This window comes from Lepisosteus platostomus, unplaced genomic scaffold, assembly GCF_059453375.1.
Source record: "Lepisosteus platostomus isolate fLepPlt1 unplaced genomic scaffold, fLepPlt1.hap1 Scaffold_30_H1, whole genome shotgun sequence".
Lineage (NCBI taxonomy): Eukaryota > Metazoa > Chordata > Actinopteri > Semionotiformes > Lepisosteidae > Lepisosteus > Lepisosteus platostomus.
This window is the reverse complement of record NW_028291658.1, coordinates 1,000,001-1,016,964: the sequence shown is the minus strand read 5'-3', so window position 1 is coordinate 1,016,964 and position 16,964 is coordinate 1,000,001. Positions and strand designations below refer to the sequence as shown.

The window sequence follows — 16,964 nt, the reverse complement described above, 5'->3', positions numbered from 1 at the left end:
GCTTGGCATACAAGGGTTTTGCTGAGGGGGTCTTGCCACCTGCCTGAAAAAAAACAGTAAAATGTTTGAGTGCCTATAGAGTTTCTATTTTTATTTTCTTGACAAAAGTTGATACCATTTCCTGGACACCCCGTCCCCCATCAGTGTGCGGTGCCCGAGGAAAAATCTGTAGGGGGGCGTCTGAAATTCTGAGGGGGGAGTGATATTTCGGTTGAAACGGAGCTGTACGGTGCAGCTACCCAAATGAAATCTCGCAGCTATGCCATTGATTAGTGCTTCATGATAGAAGATAACGACTAGCAATCTGGTATTTGCGATGAAGTTCAGTTTCACATTTTTCGTCACTCTCACGGTTTGTATTGCCTGGAGCGAAAAGTACCATAAGCGTTCATTTTTGCAGCTACATGGACGTTCTGAATCGTTAAGAAAAAAATGTTGTAAAACCAACAGAAAGCACAGACTGCTATAACTAGTCCTAGTTATATAACGATTTTAAGTATAATGATAAACTACTGCAAGGAATCGGTCCACCTGAGCAAACAGGATCGTAATGTTGACACTCAATAATATGTGCAGTTCCTGGACGGATAGCCCTCCTGCCCATCAAACAGACTGAGTGACTGTTCGTGTCATTTAGTGTTGTCTGACCATTGACAAAGTACAACTATTTTTTTAGGGCGCAAATTAAGTTAGGTAAAACTTTTTGCCCAAAACTGAAGGGGCGACATTCCCCCCTCCCCCCGTGATGCCAGGCCTGTCCCCATCCTATTCCATAATGTCATTATATATAATACCATACAACAGTGACCGATCCTTACTAACTGCATGCGTTAAAATTGCACATCAGCTCATAGCAGGGGGCACATAGCCGCGATGTATTATCAATGTTAAATTTCAACCATAATATCGACAACATTAATAAACGCATACGTTGAGAAAATATCGAACCCAGCATATTTTCCGGTTATATACCACAATGCATTGCTAGTATTCGTTGGTCACCATTTTGGACACGTTTTTCAAACGTAGAAGTATATCCGCAAATATCTCAGCAATCCTCTTTTGACGAGTAAGTATGAACAATAATAATACTATCTGAATACATACAGATCTTTCTTAATATTATTTTGATTAAAATAGTATGTGAATAAGCAAAAAAATGGCACATAAAATAGTGTGAATGGGGAAGATGACACAAAATCGTTTTGCCATTTCTCTTATTCTTATTCTATGTTGTACTTTCAAACTTTGGGTACTCTTTAATTAGGACAGACTTTATTGCTCAACTGCTATGATGCAAGCCAAATTTTATACATTTATTTCAGCTTTGAGCTTTCAGCTTTGACCAACCTTGAACTCACCGGCCGTGGTTAACGCGTGTAAAAGCTTTTACAAGCGTGTAAAGAGCTTTTACAAGAACCATGAAACTGCGTGAGAAAGCCCTGTTGTAACAGAAGGAATAAGGTACTTGATCCCGAGATGAAGTAAAACAGATGAGTTTATTGCATGCAAGGAACAATAAAGCCAAAGTCTTGTTTCCCGCAAGAAACAACAAAACCGAAGTATTGTTCGATGTGCCGGTACAAACTTTTAGGTTATATAGTCCTTGCTTGCTGCTTCAGACGTCATTCGATGTTATTGTAAGGGGGGGGGGGGGGGGTCATGGTATTTGGCCAGTTAAGAGGCCCTTGCTAAATGGTCAGTTTAAGATTATACCCCCAGGGGGTTCCTTGCTCGCATCTGGAATCCTTATCAGTTAACCCCCTTTCCTGCCATAAACCCCTGTTGCTTAGAAGTCTAATATTCAGGCAGAACTGACTTAAGTTATTAACCCTTTTAACATCTTGTCTCTTACTTCATTCCCCCCTTATAAAATATGGCATACATCAGGACTGTCTATTTTTACAAATACAATGTCAGGGCAGATCTTTCCTTTTTAGATGTACAGGCATGCATTACCATGACATTGTGCGTTCCACAGTTACAACAAGGTGTTATTGATGTTTTTGTACAAGTGATAGTTACAATTTTACACATAAAACAATCCTAATCCTACAAATACATAAAGTCCTACCCCAGGACCCAAACGCAGACCTCAGCCATGTGGAGATCTATCGTCAGGATCTTGGAACAGCAATATTGACCCAACTCCGATTATAATTTTTTGGCTGAATAGATATGCCAACATCTGGAATGTATTGATACCATATCCCCAGTAATGCTCCTCAGGCCTAACAAGCACACTGTTGGTCTTAGGAAGCATCAGACACAGAAACGGTAACAACATCCTTCTTTCTGTTCACTCAGTCTCTGGTGCCGTGGGTCGGTGAAAGTGCGATGCGCGGATCCAGCGATCTCATCCTGTCACTCAGATGGCACAATCAGTAGTTAGTGGCACTTGATATGGTCCCTCCCAGCAGGATTGCAACGTCTGGCAGGGTATCTCTTCTTCACCTACACCCACTCGCCAGGTATCCGGTCGTGTCTCCCCTCTGCTGGAGGTCCCCAAGCGTCCGGCACCTGTTCACAAGCCCTGTGCACCGCTTCAGTTAACAAACCTACAATACTTTAATAGAGAGTTAGTTAATTCATCAGTGCGTTAGCCAAACTTGGCCTCCAGGGAGTTTCTTTGGCTGCCCGTGATGATCTCAAATGGGCTCAGTCTCACAGTTCCATTTGCTCCAGCCCGCAAACCGCACAGGACTGCAGGTAGAGCATCTACCCACGGTGTCCCTTCAGTTGATATTTCCTTAGTTGGTCTTTCAGACTGTGGGTGATGGGGGCAATGTGACTTCCAACTTACCCCTAGTGAGGCAATTACAGCCTGGCACACCTTCCCAGTGTAGTCTGCCCCTAGATCAGTATCCAAGGGGCAGGGCAGTCCGTACCACGGGATCATCTTTATCATACACTTGGGTATGTGCCAGCCCACATCACATCACATTAAAGGCCTCAACCTGAATTCTCCCTTTTCCCCAGTAGAGGTTTCACAGGGGTCTCAGACTCCCGCCCTCCCAGTGCCGCTCGTCTGGCATCTGCATCTGCATGGTTGTTACCTTGAGTTACTGGAATTCTTTATTTATTGTGTTATTGACACCTTACTCAAGCTGCTTCTGTCGGCAGCTGTAAAACTACAAATCAGTTCAGAGACAAGCCCAGTATTCTTAACTGGAGTCCCTGCCGTTGTGAGAGAATCTTATTTCTCCATAGCCATCCAGAATTGTGGCCTACATGCAACAAATACATACATTATATACATATACAGTAACCTTTTAACATCTTTCTTTTTACAATCTTCCATCAGTGCTCTTAACTGGCTTGCTGTGCTGAGGCAGTGGAGGGGCATTTTCCGATTGTTAGCACCTCGAATTCTGTTGTAACGGCTCAGCCTGTTCTCTGTTCTCCCTCATGCATCAGAGAGGACCCATCAGTAAACAGTATTACATTTTCTTCAATTTTCACCGTCCCCCACCCTTTGGCTACAGTATCGAATGGTATAATAGTGCCTACCTCCATGCTCCTGCGTCAGCACAGCTGCCCAGAACCCTTTGTCCACACTTACATACAAAGAATGGTTGATCCATCTGAGGAAACCCCAGTCTCAGCACCTGTAAGAGAGCTTGTTTCAAATTATTACAGGCGGCTTTTGCTGCTGGTACCAAGGCAATCTTGTCCTTGTACTGCACTCCCCCCTTAAGCAGATCTGTTAAAAGTTGTGCTCACCCCGTAAAAATATTGCACCCTGGCCCTGTTAAAATCACACAATGCTCGACACAAAAGGGCCTTATCATAACTGCTTAATATTAGACACTCTAAAGCTGAAGCAACTCAGACTTGTGGGTTTCCTCGTCAGGGGAAGCACTCAGAATACCATCAACATACTGAGTGATCACAGTCAGTTGAAGCCACGTGATACCCTGTTCTGGATAGTCATTCTTTGTAATGTATAATATTCCAACCCAATAGATCTGGGATAAAACCACCCATTAAAATCTGGTACTCAGCAAGTAAAACTTGGTGCCCCAATACTCCTGTGGCCTCCTGCCATCTCCCCATATACATTACTCTATAGCACACTGTTGAACAGAGGAGTGAAACAAGCATAACAGTAGTGCTCCAGTATCCCCTAACAGAGAAACCAACACTCCATTAACAGTACATTTTAATCCACTGGACTGGGACAGACTTAGGTAGGCTACAAGGGATTTACAGGATCTAATCGTTAGGTAAACAGATCTTCTCACAAGACGTTATTCTCCCCAGTCTCGATTCTAAACCTACAGCGTTTCAGCATGTCTGAGACATTCGAATAAACCCAAATTGTTTTCACTATTGCAACTAATTGTATAAAAATACAAACACTGTTTATCTAACTACTTTTACGTCCACCTGTACTGTACTTATACGTTTCAGACGCTCTTATATTTTCCAATCTCCTTAAGTTGATTTTCATCAAGTCTCTTTAGTTACGTCTCTAGCCAGTCCCGCTGGCTAAACACACTCACACCGTCATTTAGTATACAAAAACTCACAGTTACACACATACATGCCGGCACACAAATTCATAAAACACACATACACATCGAGAATATATTTTTCTCTTCGTACTACAATGTGCTGTATTCTTGTTTTACTTCTACATGAATCCTTTTAATTCCTGAAGTGCACTCCAGGTTCGCTGCATTCCTAATTTTGGGTGCGGTACTTTAGCCCACCAGTCAATATCTTCCGGTTTTGGATTTGATCGTATGGGGGAATCAGGGAAGGTAGGTGCGAGTACGGACCCCCTCGATGGGGTGCGAGACACTTAGAGTGACGCTGTCATCAACAGCGCCAGCCCCCGCTACATCAGGCCCTCTCCCACTTAGGGTGAGAGTACAGGTCTGCAGGCACCCTCTGTTTAAGAAGGGAGTTCCTGTTCTGTCTCTATCACACTCGTACCAGGTGTCATCCCACCCAGACCCCCCGTCTCCATATGGTCACTGTGGGAATTGATCCCAATTATTTTCATTTCCTGCCTGTCTGTTCCCCTATGGGAGAGCAGGATATAACACATTAACTAGTGCAGTGCGACCAGGAACTAATTCTTCTTTTAGTTTCTGATTCTCCTGCACTGCCTCTTTTCGCTTTTGTTTATACTCTTTCGTAGCGAGTAAAGTATCTTTTCTTCTGGGTTTTTGTTTTCCCCGTAAACACACTTAAGAAGTCACATCCCAATTTCTTTTTTTTCTCATGTATCTGCCACCACTGGTGCCGGCCGTGCACCAGGGTGGGAGCTACATGCTTGTGCTTTTGCCAATCAATACGCATATGCTTATTTTACAGGCGTCTTCGCCCCAGACTCCCTCTGACAAACTCAGCTTTTCCCATATTTTTCTCCTTCTTTTCCTTCAACTTACACTTTTCCGATATATAAACGGACCCTTCCACCACTTTCTCAAACCATCAGTTAGTACACATGTTCGGTCTCTTTTACTTTTGTCATGTGTGAGGTAACAGCTCATACAGTAAGGGGATGCTTTCACTTGAAAAACCTGTGCATTCCTGCACTCATTCAGCCAAGGGCGTCTGTTACCTCCAGATCTAAATGCCTCTCAGAGACTTTAGAGAGGACTTACACCACACTGTTCACAGGTAAGGAACGAGACCTCGAAAACCCCCTTTCTTGATCAGTAATTCACCATGCCCAGAATGCCAGCATCGCTGCTTTTGCTCCAGGGTGGACTTACACACTGAGCTCAATCAGGGCGATTCTCGGGTCTCAACGTCCTTTAAATCCTGCTACTTAATGCTTTGCTCTTTTATTATGAGGTGTGTTTATGTTAGTGTCGTGCGTGTGTATATGTATTTCACAAACAAGGAAAACACCAAAAACATACATACATATATATATCTCCTACTTCTGTTTCCTTTAAGACAAAAATCCACGCCATCCAGTTATTTAATCCACGTTATTAAATAACTTAATTTGCACCCTAAAAAAATAGTTGTACTTTGTCAATGGTCAGACAACACTAAATGACACGAACAGTCACTCAGTCTGTTTGATGGGCAGGAGGGCTATCCGTCCAGGAACTGCACATATCAGTGTCGTTATTGAGTGTCAACATTACGATCCTGTTTGCTCAGGTGGACCGATTCCTTGCAGTAGTTTATCATTATACTTAAAATCGTTATATAACTAGGACTAGTTATAGCAGTCTGTGCTTTCTGTTGGTTTTACAACATTTTTTCTTAACGATTCAGAACGTCCATGTAGCTGCAAAAATGAACGCTTATGGTACTTTTCGCTCCAGGCAATACTCTCCAGTGAGAGTGACGAAAAATGTGAAACTGAACTTCATCGCAAATACCAGATTGCTAGTCGATATCTTCTATCATGAAGCACTAATCAATGGCATAGCTGCGAGATTTCATTTGGGTAGCTGCACCGTACAGCTCCGTTTCAACCGAAATATCACCCCCCCTCAGAATTTCAGAAGCCCCCCTACAGATTTTTCCCCGGGCACCGCGCACTGATGGGGGACGGGGTTTCCAGGAAATGGTATCAACTTTTCTCAAGAAAATAAAAATAGAAACTCTATAGGCACTCAAAAATTTTACTGTTTTTTTTTCAGGCAGGTGGCAAGACCCCTCCGCAAAACCCTTGTATGCCAAGCTGTGGGCATTGATTCGTCGAATATACGTATATTCACGGCGAAAATACGGCTATACGTATATATACGTCGCCTCGACGTATAATCAACGTCGAATTGCAACCGTAAAATCGACGACATTAATAAATGCATATATAACGTCGAAAACACATCTAACACTAGGAGTATACGGCACTCTGCACAGTGTACGAAGTAAATTATTTTCGCAGTAATTAATTTACACGTGTATAATAAATATAGTAAATATTGTAACGCCCTCGCCTGGTGGTGAGGAGGAAGCGCCCCTAGGCGCTCGTAGTACCGCTGGGCATGCTGGGAGTGGTAGCCGGGAAGAGTCTGAGGGTCAGCACGATGACCAGCGGCTGACCCTACCTGTGTAAATAATGTCCTAGTAATTCTAGTGCCCTGTGTAGTCCTGTAAAAGTAGAGTGTGTTGTTAGGTAATTACCACCCTAAATGTGCGTACGTTTTCGTCAGTCTCCTCATGTGTGTGTGTAGATCCTGTGTTAGGTTTTGGTGTGGTTGTTAAATAAAGTCAGTGCTTTATTTAACAACACTCGATGTATAACTGGAGCCTCACATATGCAAATGGTGAGGCTCCAGTTCGACACCACTTTACAGTATATGACAAAAGCATGGCAGACTGTGCCGGACCGGCAGATAACTTCCGCTTATTTTTACCATATTAAACATTGGAAATCCTCCCACTTGTATTTGTGACACTTGATTTTGGCTCCACCTAAGACACTCTTAAATCTTCAAACACTTTTCTCTTCTCCCGCAACACTCTTGTCTGTCGGCACTATGTGGCAGCGTTGCATGACAACCCCTCTCACCACGGAAAGGAACCTAACAGCTTTGGTAAGAGAGGAGAAAAGGACCTGGCCAGTACGGGGCTCGAACCCGTGACCTTGGCGTTATTAGCACCACACTCGAACCAACTGAGCTAACTGGCCTCACAACAGTGCTCCTCTCTGTGCTGCAAAAAATCGAACTCAGGGAATTTCTTTTGTCCTCCTTTGAATAGAAAGCCGTGTAATTCAGTGTACGGGCTTTCTCGTGCAGTTTCATGGTTCTTGAAACCCAAATCCTACACTGGCCTGAAGTGCCCCCCCATTTCACAGCATTTTTCAGCTGATTTAAAATGTACCTAAAGGAGAAGCATTATTGAAGACCATCAATTACCAAGAGCTTTTGTCAAAGGTTTTGGTGGTCATTTTGAATGACCACAGAGCGCTGTGACCTCGGTTTTACATCTCATCCAAAAGACAGCGCCCTTTTACAACACAGCATCTCCGTCACTATACTGGGGCATTGGGACCCGCACAGACCTCAGGGCGAGCGCCCCACCGCCGGCACCATTAACACCGCTTCCAGCTGGAAGCTTTGTTTTCCCCTGTAGCTCACCCTCATCCGGGTACTGACCTGGCTCACACCTGCTTAGCTTCAGTGGGTTTTTTGAGTTGCGAGTTGCAAGGGGATGCAAGTGATGGAGCCGCTCGCTGCAAAAGCCACTGCATTGGCCGGGAATCGAACCCGAGCCTCCCGCGTGGCAGGCGAGAATTCTACCACTGAACCACCAATGCTCAGTGCCTGGGCCTTCAAAAAAGACGCTTTTTTGGTGCTCTGTGCAAAACGCGTCGACATCTGCTTCCAGCTGCAAAATGCCATTCGCGGACGCTGAAGAACTTATTTCCAAGGCAGCGGGTACAAGCGATTGGGCGTTTTAAAACCACCAGGAACAGCAAAGAGGCGCGCTTCTTTGCTTGCGCCGAAACACACCGACTGGAGGCGGATAACGTAGTCGGCAGGATTCGAACCTGCGCTTGGAGACCCCAATGGATTTCTAGTCCATCGCCTTAACCACTCGGCCACAACTACAGCAAGCCCCGCTGCCGCTGCGTTCTTGCTACAATCTTACCTGGATCGCGAGGCGCCGGCGGAAGCCTATTTCAAAGTCGTTCTCCGTTTCAAAAAAACATTTCCAAAATACAAGCCTTGCAGACAGACACGCCTCAGAGGACTTCAGGGTGGCTTCATGTCGGAATGATAAAGTCTCCCCGTCCGGACATGAAAATGCCACTTTGTTACACACAAAAAAAGAATCAACAACAGAGAAATGCCCACAAGCATTTGAAAAGCCGCACCACGTCGCACTTGAAATAGCTCTTACATTAGTGGTAGACGCAGGAATCGCCTTTTTATTTACGCTCTTACCAACGCGATGGAAAGCAAAACAAAGCAAAGCAGAGCAAAACAAAACGAACAAACGAAAACCTTGCGTATAACGCCGTTACGTGCCCAAGCGGTATTGTACATCATCCTAGCACTGCACCCCGGGGCGTACGGTATATGGGAACGAGCACACGCCACGAATCGTCTCGAATCACTCCCTACAGCTGTAAGGCGCCTTGAAGCGTGCACCCCCAACATTCTTCTTTGCGCATGTGTGAAAGGTAAACTCTTGAGCAGACTCTGAACCAGCTCTAAGGAAACTAATCCGATTAGACGTTACTTTGACTCATCTTTTTACGCTCAGTGCTGGATTGCTCAAACTCCAGCTAGGGTTAGGGTTAGCATTCCCACGCTACTTAGACACTTTGTTTACGCTCAGTGCTGGATTTTGGGAACTTCAGGATGAGTGGGAATTTTCTCCTATCTGTCAATTCTGTTTTGTTTTGGAGACTCTTGGCTGCCTATGTTGTACAGTGCAGCGTGAAGGAAACATTTTCCAAAACTGTGTCAGCTCAAAAGTTGTAAGAAAACCTCTCCAGCTGCTTTAACTCTCTTCATTTTTGTCATTTAATGTGACACTCGATGTATAACTGGAGCCTCACATATGCAAATGGTGAGGCTCCAGTTCGACACCCAGTTCGACACCACTTTACAGTATATGACAAAAGCATGGCAGACTGTGCCGGACCGGCAGATAACTTCCGCTTATTTTTACCATATTAAACATTGGAAATCCTCCCACTTGTATTTGTGACACTTGATTTTGGCTCCACCTAAGACACTCTTAAATCTTCAAACACTTTTCTCTTCTCCCGCAACACTCTTGTCTGTCGGCACTATGTGGCAGCGTTGCATGACAACCCCTCTCACCACGGAAAGGAACCTAACAGCTTTGGTAAGAGAGGAGAAAAGGACCTGGCCAGTACGGGGCTCGAACCCGTGACCTTGGCGTTATTAGCACCACGCTCGAACCAACTGAGCTAACCGGCCTCACAACAGTGCTCCTCTCTGTGCTGCAAAAAATCGAACTCAGGGAATTTCTTTTGTCCTCCTTTGAATAGAAAGCCGTGTAATTCAGTGTACGGGCTTTCTCGTGCAGTTTCATGGTTCTTGAAACCCAAATCCTACACTGGCCTGAAGTGCCCCCCCATTTCACAGCATTTTTCAGCTGATTTAAAATGTACCTAAAGGAGAAGCATTATTGAAGACCATCAATTACCAAGAGCTTTTGTCAAAGGTTTTGGTGGTCATTTTGAATGACCACAGAGCGCTGTGACCTCGGTTTTACATCTCATCCAAAAGACAGCGCCCTTTTACAACACAGCATCTCCGTCACTATACTGGGGCATTGGGACCCGCACAGACCTCAGGGCAAGCGCCCCACCGCCGGCACCATTAACACCGCTTCCAGCTGGAAGCTTTGTTTTCCCCTGTAGCTCACCCTCATCCGGGTACTGACCTGGCTCACACCTGCTTAGCTTCAGTGGGTTTTTTGAGTTGCGAGTTGCAAGGGGATGCAAGTGATGGAGCCGCTCGCTGCAAAAGCCACTGCATTGGCCGGGAATCGAACCCGAGCCTCCCGCATGGCAGGCGAGAATTCTACCACTGAACCACCAATGCTCAGTGCCTGGGCCTTCAAAAAAGACGCTTTTTTGGTGCTCTGTGCAAAACGCGTCGACATCTGCTTCCAGCTGCAAAATGCCATTCGCGGACGCTGAAGAACTTATTTCCAAGGCAGCGGGTACAAGCGATTGGGAGTTTTAAAACCACCAGGAACAGCAAAGAGGCGCGCTTCTTTGCTTGCGCCGAAACACACCGACTGGAGGCGGATAACGTAGTCGGCAGGATTCGAACCTGCGCGGGGAGACCCCAATGGATTTCTAGTCCATCGCCTTAACCACTCGGCCACGACTACAGCAAGCCCCGCTGCCGCTGCGTTCTTGCTACAATCTTACCTGGATCGCGAGGCGCCGGCGGAAGCCTATTTCAAAGTCGTTCTCCGTTTCAAAAAAACATTTCCAAAATACAAGCCTTGCAGACAGACACGCCTCAGAGGACTTAAGGGTGGCTTCATGTCGGAATGATAAAGTCTCCCCGTCCGGACATGAAAATGCCACTTTGTTACACACAAAAAAAGAATCAACAACAGAGAAATGCCCACAAGCATTTGAAAAGCCGCACCACGTCGCACTTGAAATAGCTCTTACATTAGTGGTAGACGCAGGAATCGCCTTTTTATTTACGCTCTTACCAACGCGATGGAAAGCAAAACAAAGCAAAGCAGAGCAAAACAAAACGAACAAACGAAAACCTTGCGTATAACGCCGTTACGTGCCCAAGCGGTATTGTACATCATCCTAGCACTGCACCCCGGGGCGTACGGTATATGGGAACGAGCACACGCCACGAATCGTCTCGAATCACTCCCTACAGCTGTAAGGCGCCTTGAAGCGTGCACCCCCAACATTCTTCTTTGCGCATGTGTGAAAGGTAAACTCTTGAGCAGACTCTGAACCAGCTCTAAGGAAACTAATCCGATTAGACGTTACTTTGACTCATCTTTTTACGCTCAGTGCTGGATTGCTCAAACTCCAGCTAGGGTTAGGGTTAGCATTCCCACGCTACTTAGACACTTTGTTTACGCTCAGTGCTGGATTTTGGGAACTTCAGGATGAGTGGGAATTTTCTCCTATCTGTCAATTCTGTTTTGTTTTGGAGACTCTTGGCTGCCTATGTTGTACAGTGCAGCGTGAAGGAAACATTTTCCAAAACTGTGTCAGCTCAAAAGTTGTAAGAAAACCTCTCCAGCTGCTTTAACTCTCTTCATTTTTGTCATTTAATGTGACACTCGATGTATAACTGGAGCCTCACATATGCAAATGGTGAGGCTCCAGTTCGACACCCAGTTCGACACCACTTTACAGTATATGACAAAAGCATGGCAGACTGTGCCGGACCGGCAGATAACTTCCGCTTATTTTTACCATATTAAACATTGGAAATCCTCCCACTTGTATTTGTGACACTTGATTTTGGCTCCACCTAAGACACTCTTAAATCTTCAAACACTTTTCTCTTCTCCCGCAACACTCTTGTCTGTCGGCACTATGTGGCAGCGTTGCATGACAACCCCTCTCACCACGGAAAGGAACCTAACAGCTTTGGTAAGAGAGGAGAAAAGGACCTGGCCAGTACGGGGCTCGAACCCGTGACCTTGGCGTTATTAGCACCACGCGCGAACCAACTGAGCTAACCGGCCTCACAACAGTGCTCCTCTCTGTGCTGCAAAAAATCGAACTCAGGGAATTTCTTTTGTCCTCCTTTGAATAGAAAGCCGTGTAATTCAGTGTACGGGCTTTCTCGTGCAGTTTCATGGTTCTTGTAACCCAAATCCTACACTGGCCTGAAGTGCCCCCCCATTTCACAGCATTTTTCAGCTGATTTAAAATGTACCTAAAGGAGAAGCATTATTGAAGACCATCAATTACCAAGAGCTTTTGTCAAAGGTTTTGGTGGTCATTTTGAATGACCACAGAGCGCTGTGACCTCGGTTTTACATCTCATCCAAAAGACAGCGCCCTTTTACAACACAGCATCTCCGTCACTATACTGGGGCATTGGGACCCGCACAGACCTCAGGGCGAGCGCCCCACCGCCGGCACCATTAACACCGCTTCCAGCTGGAAGCTTTGTTTTCCCCTGTAGCTCACCCTCATCCGGGTACTGACCTGGCTCACACCTGCTTAGCTTCAGTGGGTTTTTTGAGTTGCGAGTTGCAAGGGGATGCAAGTGATGGAGCCGCTCGCTGCAAAAGCCACTGCATTGGCCGGGAATCGAACCCGAGCCTCCCGCGTGGCAGGCGAGAATTCTACCACTGAACCACCAATGCTCAGTGCCTGGGCCTTCAAAAAAGACGCTTTTTTGGTGCTCTGTGCAAAACGCGTCGACATCTGCTTCCAGCTGCAAAATGCCATTCGCGGACGCTGAAGAACTTATTTCCAAGGCAGCGGGTACAAGCGATTGGGCGTTTTAAAACCACCAGGAACAGCAAAGAGGCGCGCTTCTTTGCTTGCGCCGAAACACACCGACTGGAGGCGGATAACGTAGTCGGCAGGATTCGAACCTGCGCGGGGAGACCCCAATGGATTTCTAGTCCATCGCCTTAACCACTCGGCCACAACTACAGCAAGCCCCGCTGCCGCTGCGTTCTTGCTACAATCTTACCTGGATCGCGAGGCGCCGGCGGAAGCCTATTTCAAAGTCGTTCTCCGTTTCAAAAAAACATTTCCAAAATACAAGCCTTGCAGACAGACACGCCTCAGAGGACTTAAGGGTGGCTTCATGTCGGAATGATAAAGTCTCCCCGTCCGGACATGAAAATGCCACTTTGTTACACACAAAAAAAGAATCAACAACAGAGAAATGCCCACAAGCATTTGAAAAGCCGCACCACGTCGCACTTGAAATAGCTCTTACATTAGTGGTAGACGCAGGAATCGCCTTTTTATTTACGCTCTTACCAACGCGATGGAAAGCAAAACAAAGCAAAGCAGAGCAAAACAAAACGAACAAACGAAAACCTTGCGTATAACGCCGTTACGTGCCCAAGCGGTATTGTACATCATCCTAGCACTGCACCCCGGGGCGTACGGTATATGGGAACGAGCACACGCCACGAATCGTCTCGAATCACTCCCTACAGCTGTAAGGCACCTTGAAGCGTGCACCCCCAACATTCTTCTTTGCGCATGTGTGAAAGGTAAACTCTTGAGCAGACTCTGAACCAGCTCTAAGGAAACTAATCCGATTAGACGTTACTTTGACTCATCTTTTTACGCTCAGTGCTGGATTGCTCAAACTCCAGCTAGGGTTAGGGTTAGCATTCCCACGCTACTTAGACACTTTGTTTACGCTCAGTGCTGGATTTTGGGAACTTCAGGATGAGTGGGAATTTTCTCCTATCTGTCAATTCTGTTTTGTTTTGGAGACTCTTGGCTGCCTATGTTGTACAGTGCAGCGTGAAGGAAACATTTTCCAAAACTGTGTCAGCTCAAAAGTTGTAAGAAAACCTCTCCAGCTGCTTTAACTCTCTTCATTTTTGTCATTTAATGTGACACTCGATGTATAACTGGAGCCTCACATATGCAAATGGTGAGGCTCCAGTTCGACACCCAGTTCGACACCACTTTACAGTATATGACAAAAGCATGGCAGACTGTGCCGGACCGGCAGATAACTTCCGCTTATTTTTACCATATTAAACATTGGAAATCCTCCCACTTGTATTTGTGACACTTGATTTTGGCTCCACCTAAGACACTCTTAAATCTTCAAACACTTTTCTCTTCTCCCGCAACACTCTTGTCTGTCGGCACTATGTGGCAGCGTTGCATGACAACCCCTCTCACCACGGAAAGGAACCTAACAGCTTTGGTAAGAGAGGAGAAAAGGACCTGGCCAGTACGGGGCTCGAACCCGTGACCTTGGCGTTATTAGCACCACGCGCGAACCAACTGAGCTAACCGGCCTCACAACAGTGCTCCTCTCTGTGCTGCAAAAAATCGAACTCAGGGAATTTCTTTTGTCCTCCTTTGAATAGAAAGCCGTGTAATTCAGTGTACGGGCTTTCTCGTGCAGTTTCATGGTTCTTGTAACCCAAATCCTACACTGGCCTGAAGTGCCCCCCCATTTCACAGCATTTTTCAGCTGATTTAAAATGTACCTAAAGGAGAAGCATTATTGAAGACCATCAATTACCAAGAGCTTTTGTCAAAGGTTTTGGTGGTCATTTTGAATGACCACAGAGCGCTGTGACCTCGGTTTTACATCTCATCCAAAAGACAGCGCCCTTTTACAACACAGCATCTCCGTCACTATACTGGGGCATTGGGACCCGCACAGACCTCAGGGCGAGCGCCCCACCGCCGGCACCATTAACACCGCTTCCAGCTGGAAGCTTTGTTTTCCCCTGTAGCTCACCCTCATCCGGGTACTGACCTGGCTCACACCTGCTTAGCTTCAGTGGGTTTTTTGAGTTGCGAGTTGCAAGGGGATGCAAGTGATGGAGCCGCTCGCTGCAAAAGCCACTGCATTGGCCGGGAATCGAACCCGAGCCTCCCGCGTGGCAGGCGAGAATTCTACCACTGAACCACCAATGCTCAGTGCCTGGGCCTTCAAAAAAGACGCTTTTTTGGTGCTCTGTGCAAAACGCGTCGACATCTGCTTCCAGCTGCAAAATGCCATTCGCGGACGCTGAAGAACTTATTTCCAAGGCAGCGGGTACAAGCGATTGGGCGTTTTAAAACCACCAGGAACAGCAAAGAGGCGCGCTTCTTTGCTTGCGCCGAAACACACCGACTGGAGGCGGATAACGTAGTCGGCAGGATTCGAACCTGCGCGGGGAGACCCCAATGGATTTCTAGTCCATCGCCTTAACCACTCGGCCACGACTACAGCAAGCCCCGCTGCCGCTGCGTTCTTGCTACAATCTTACCTGGATCGCGAGGCGCCGGCGGAAGCCTATTTCAAAGTCGTTCTCCGTTTCAAAAAAACATTTCCAAAATACAAGCCTTGCAGACAGACACGCCTCAGAGGACTTAAGGGTGGCTTCATGTCGGAATGATAAAGTCTCCCCGTCCGGACATGAAAATGCCACTTTGTTACACACAAAAAAAGAATCAACAACGGAGAAATGCCCACAAGCATTTGAAAAGCCGCACCACGTCGCACTTGAAATAGCTCTTACATTAGTGGTAGACGCAGGAATCGCCTTTTTATTTACGCTCTTACCAACGCGATGGAAAGCAAAACAAAGCAAAGCAGAGCAAAACAAAACGAACAAACGAAAACCTTGCGTATAACGCCGTTACGTGCCCAAGCGGTATTGTACATCATCCTAGCACTGCACCCCGGGGCGTACGGTATATGGGAACGAGCACATGCCACGAATCGTCTCGAATCACTCCCTACAGCTGTAAGGCGCCTTGAAGCGTGCACCCCCAACATTCTTCTTTGCGCATGTGTGAAAGGTAAACTCTTGAGCAGACTCTGAACCAGCTCTAAGGAAACTAATCCGATTAGACGTTACTTTGACTCATCTTTTTACGCTCAGTGCTGGATTGCTCAAACTCCAGCTAGGGTTAGGGTTAGCATTCCCACGCTACTTAGACACTTTGTTTACGCTCAGTGCTGGATTTTGGGAACTTCAGGATGAGTGGGAATTTTCTCCTATCTGTCAATTCTGTTTTGTTTTGGAGACTCTTGGCTGCCTATGTTGTACAGTGCAGCGTGAAGGAAACATTTTCCAAAACTGTGTCAGCTCAAAAGTTGTAAGAAAACCTCTCCAGCTGCTTTAACTCTCTTCATTTTTGTCATTTAATGTGACACTCGATGTATAACTGGAGCCTCACATATGCAAATGGTGAGGCTCCAGTTCGACACCCAGTTCGACACCACTTTACAGTATATGACAAAAGCATGGCAGACTGTGCCGGACCGGCAGATAACTTCCGCTTATTTTTACCATATTAAACATTGGAAATCCTCCCACTTGTATTTGTGACACTTGATTTTGGCTCCACCTAAGACACTCTTAAATCTTCAAACACTTTTCTCTTCTCCCGCAACACTCTTGTCTGTCGGCACTATGTGGCAGCGTTGCATGACAACCCCTCTCACCACGGAAAGGAACCTAACAGCTTTGGTAAGAGAGGAGAAAAGGACCTGGCCAGTACGGGGCTCGAACCCGTGACCTTGGCGTTATTAGCACCACGCGCGAACCAACTGAGCTAACCGGCCTCACAACAGTGCTCCTCTCTGTGCTGCAAAAAATCGAACTCAGGGAATTTCTTTTGTCCTCCTTTGAATAGAAAGCCGTGTAATTCAGTGTACGGGCTTTCTCGTGCAGTTTCATGGTTCTTGTAACCCAAATCCTACACTGGCCTGAAGTGCCCCCCCATTTCACAGCATTTTTCAGCTGATTTAAAATGTACCTAAAGGAGAAGCATTATTGAAGACCATCAATTACCAAGAGCTTTTGTCAAAGGTTTTGGTGGTCATTTTGAATGACCACAG

The 16,964-nt window shown here is 46.2% G+C and overlaps 10 non-coding genes across 10 annotated transcripts; all 10 read right to left on the bottom strand.

Moving 5' to 3' along the window:
• Window positions 1-7,538: 7,538 nt before the first annotated feature.
• Window positions 7,539-7,612, bottom strand: trnai-aau (transfer RNA isoleucine (anticodon AAU)). The gene has a single exon. It is a non-coding gene; the product is annotated as a tRNA-Ile (tRNA).
• Window positions 7,613-8,171: 559 nt separating this feature from the next.
• Window positions 8,172-8,242, bottom strand: trnag-gcc (transfer RNA glycine (anticodon GCC)). Its single transcript has one exon. It is a non-coding gene; the product is annotated as a tRNA-Gly (tRNA).
• Window positions 8,243-8,455: 213 nt separating this feature from the next.
• On the bottom strand, window positions 8,456-8,537 carry trnas-aga (transfer RNA serine (anticodon AGA)). Its single transcript has one exon. It is a non-coding gene; the product is annotated as a tRNA-Ser (tRNA).
• Window positions 8,538-9,807: 1,270 nt separating this feature from the next.
• Window positions 9,808-9,881, bottom strand: trnai-aau (transfer RNA isoleucine (anticodon AAU)). The gene has a single exon. It is a non-coding gene; the product is annotated as a tRNA-Ile (tRNA).
• Window positions 9,882-10,440: 559 nt separating this feature from the next.
• Window positions 10,441-10,511, bottom strand: trnag-gcc (transfer RNA glycine (anticodon GCC)). Its single transcript has one exon. It is a non-coding gene; the product is annotated as a tRNA-Gly (tRNA).
• Window positions 10,512-10,724: 213 nt separating this feature from the next.
• Window positions 10,725-10,806, bottom strand: trnas-aga (transfer RNA serine (anticodon AGA)). The gene has a single exon. It is a non-coding gene; the product is annotated as a tRNA-Ser (tRNA).
• A 1,903-nt stretch (window positions 10,807-12,709) lies between these two features.
• On the bottom strand, window positions 12,710-12,780 carry trnag-gcc (transfer RNA glycine (anticodon GCC)). The gene has a single exon. It is a non-coding gene; the product is annotated as a tRNA-Gly (tRNA).
• Window positions 12,781-12,993: 213 nt separating this feature from the next.
• On the bottom strand, window positions 12,994-13,075 carry trnas-aga (transfer RNA serine (anticodon AGA)). Its single transcript has one exon. It is a non-coding gene; the product is annotated as a tRNA-Ser (tRNA).
• Window positions 13,076-14,978: 1,903 nt separating this feature from the next.
• On the bottom strand, window positions 14,979-15,049 carry trnag-gcc (transfer RNA glycine (anticodon GCC)). The gene has a single exon. It is a non-coding gene; the product is annotated as a tRNA-Gly (tRNA).
• A 213-nt stretch (window positions 15,050-15,262) lies between these two features.
• Window positions 15,263-15,344, bottom strand: trnas-aga (transfer RNA serine (anticodon AGA)). Its single transcript has one exon. It is a non-coding gene; the product is annotated as a tRNA-Ser (tRNA).
• Window positions 15,345-16,964: the final 1,620 nt, after the last annotated feature.